Source organism: Solanum pennellii, chromosome 9, assembly GCF_001406875.1.
Source record: "Solanum pennellii chromosome 9, SPENNV200".
Classification (NCBI taxonomy): Eukaryota; Viridiplantae; Streptophyta; class Magnoliopsida; order Solanales; family Solanaceae; genus Solanum; species Solanum pennellii.
In genome coordinates this window covers 34,699,885-34,703,091 of record NC_028645.1, presented here as the reverse complement: position 1 = coordinate 34,703,091, position 3,207 = coordinate 34,699,885, and positions in this window count along the sequence as shown.

Sequence of the window (3,207 nt, the reverse complement as noted above, 5' to 3'; positions counted from 1 at the left end):
GTGCTGGTTGACACTCAACATACGACCGCCACCACATTTTGGCATCCCCCTGAAACTGATAGGTCACAAAGTCGACACCGAATCGTTCTACTATGTCCATCTTATGAGCTCATGACAATCAACCAGAAAATCATAGTCATCTTCAGATTCAGCACCCTTGAAGATTGGAGGTTTCAACTTTAAGAATTTAGTGAAAAGTTCATGCTGATCACTTGTCATTATAGACCCTGTAGTCAATCGAGGAAACGTGCCTACTTCAAATACTGTATCCATGCGGGGAGCCATAGTAGCTGCATGTTGTACCCCCTGAACCTAAGGGGCTGGTGCAGAAAACACTGGAGGTGTCTGGCCCTGATCAGATAACCCGCTAAGATAAGTAAGAACCTGGTTAATCATCTCTGGGGTAGGCTGGGGTGGTAATTCCTCATCTTGAACCTGCTCATTTTCCCCTTCTTCACCCTCTCTCACTACCTCATCAGTCGGTGGAGGAGTCACTGCCCTATTACTATCTGGACCAGGTGTTTGTCCTCTACCTCTAGAGGGCGTCCTCCTGCGACCTCTACCACGGCCTCTTGCCACTGCTCCTCCTCGAGCTACGGTCCCAATGGTTGGCTCAGACGCACCCTGTCCTGCCGGTGCTGGTGTTGACACAGTCGTTGCTCTAGTTCTAACCATCTGCGAAATAGAGTGAGGATGTCAGATACCAATTTGTATCACCTAGATACCAATTGGACCCAAGTAATAGCACGAAAGAAAGAAAGAATGGAGTTTTCCTAAAGTCCTATAGCCTCTCAAAGAAAAGTAAGGGCGTCCCCCTACCATTCCTCAAGACTCTACTAGACTCGTTCTTGTGTGATGAGACCAACGAACCTAAAGCTCTGATACCAAGTTTGTCACGACCCAAAACGAGCCGCGAGTGGCACCCACACTTATCTTACTAGGTGAGCGAACCAACAATCTAAACCCCAACGTTTACCCGTATATAAATTTTGAATAGTAAATATAATGCGGAAGATCCAAAACTCATTAACGTAATCAATTAAATAAACTTCTAAAGTATAATACTTATTATCCCCAAAATCTGGAAGTCATCACATCAAGAACATCTATCCTCAAATTACTAAGTCTAAGAGTATTTAAGAACTAAAATAAGTAGAAAGATGGTCCATGTCCGAACTTCAAAGACATCAAGACGTGAAGAAGAGAATCCAGCCCGAGCTAGGAATAATAGCTCACCCTGAAATCTGATGTGCTGAAGACTGGCTAGAGTTGAGGACGAGTCGAAGTCAATGGTGCACTTGCTGCACTCCACAAAACAACAAGAAGAAAATACAAGTAGGGGTCAGTACAAGGAACACGTACTGAGTAGGTATCATCGGCCAACTCAAAATAGAAATCAGTATATATTAAACAATAGTATAAATTCAACTACAATACTTAACAGGTGGCAAACAACAAATACGTGAACCATAGACAACAACACCATCACCCATGAGGACTCAAGCCTCCACACCATACTCATTTGGGAAATAGGTTCTTTGAGTTCGAGTATATTAAGTAAATTCAAGATTTCTTGCCTTTAATGTTATTGTGTCGGAACGTGACACTCCGATCCCCTAATACCGTGTCGGAACGTGACACTCCGATCCAATAATCCGTGTCGGAACGTGACACTCCGATCCAATAATTCGTTAATTATCATTTAATATCACCACTTTTTCTTTCGTTAATAAATTTCATCGAGCCTTCTTTATTCAAGGCATTACTTCGATAGAGATGGTTCAAGATTAGAATTTCAACATTCTCATAATTTTAGGCCAACCACAAACCACACAATCAAAAACATACAACCACACAATCAAGTACATAGGAGACTTTACAATATCATTCAATACATATCAATTGCTATTTAGAGTTTATCTATCACATAGAATTAAACCATAACCTACCTCCACCGAAGAATCGAAATCAAGCAAGCTATCTCCCCAATGCCTTTGAACCTTTTCAATTCACGTCGCTCGCTCCCCTCGCTCATTCACGTTCTTCTCCTCCTTTTATTTTTCTTTTTACAGATTCTTTTTACCCTAATTATCATATAATCAATTATAAAAATTGATAAAAGTAACCCACTATTAATTTTAAAGTTATCTCCTTTAACCACCAACTAAATAAATTATTACAATTACCCCACTAATTTCATATTTATAATTATGAATAGTCCAAAACACCCATTTAAAATTTTAGCGGAAGTCTGACCAAGTCGGGGTTACGCAGCTTGTGACGGTCCGTCGTATCTACGACGGTCCGTGCTGCAGGTCCGTCGTGAAGTTCAGAGAGTCAATCCAGTACCCAGATTCCAAGAGTCGAAGTGTTTTGGAACGAAGACCCTCGACGGACCGTTGTGCCTATGACGGTTCGTCATACCTGCCGTCGAGGGAAATGAAGAGAGTAGCAGAAGGAATTACACAAGTATGGGACGACGGTATCCATGACGGTCCGTGGTGACCATGACGGTCCGTTGCGTGGTCCGTCGACCCAGTAAGTTTTATATCAAAAATAATTCTACTGCTCAAACCGACTAAAATAGGTTGTTACACTCTGTGGATACTAAGTCGTCTTTACTAGGGAAAATCTTACCCCACTTGGCCATCAAATATGAAAGCAATTGGCGTCTGCAAATAAGAAAAAAAATAAAGAGGGGAAGCATTTCCTTTTCATTACTTTGGTCACCCCCTCTTTGACTTTATCCATTACCATAATATGTCCCTCGAAACCTCACAACAATTTTTTATGTTTTTGAAGGTTAGGTAGCACAACTCAGCACATTTAAAGTTTTTGTTTTGTACTAAACTAACGGTTAAAAATTTTCAAATTACAGTAATCTTGATATGTTTATCACTTTAAATATTAATAAAAAATACCCCGATACAAACATTTCATTATTTTAGTGAAGTAACAAGTACAAGAATCTTTAGGATTATTTTAAGGACAATTTTCAGGTGTGAAATTAATCTCTTTGCCCAAAATTCTCTAGTTTCTTTTTCTTGATTATTTATATGTATATGTATGTGTTTCCCTTTTGGTTGAATATTAGACATAGATGCTTATCACCGTTGTTTGATTCATCAAAAAGGTTTCTTTCAATGTGAATTGTGATTATTAGGCTCTGCCTCATTTGTGTCGATATTTTACGATAATTTTCTTTAA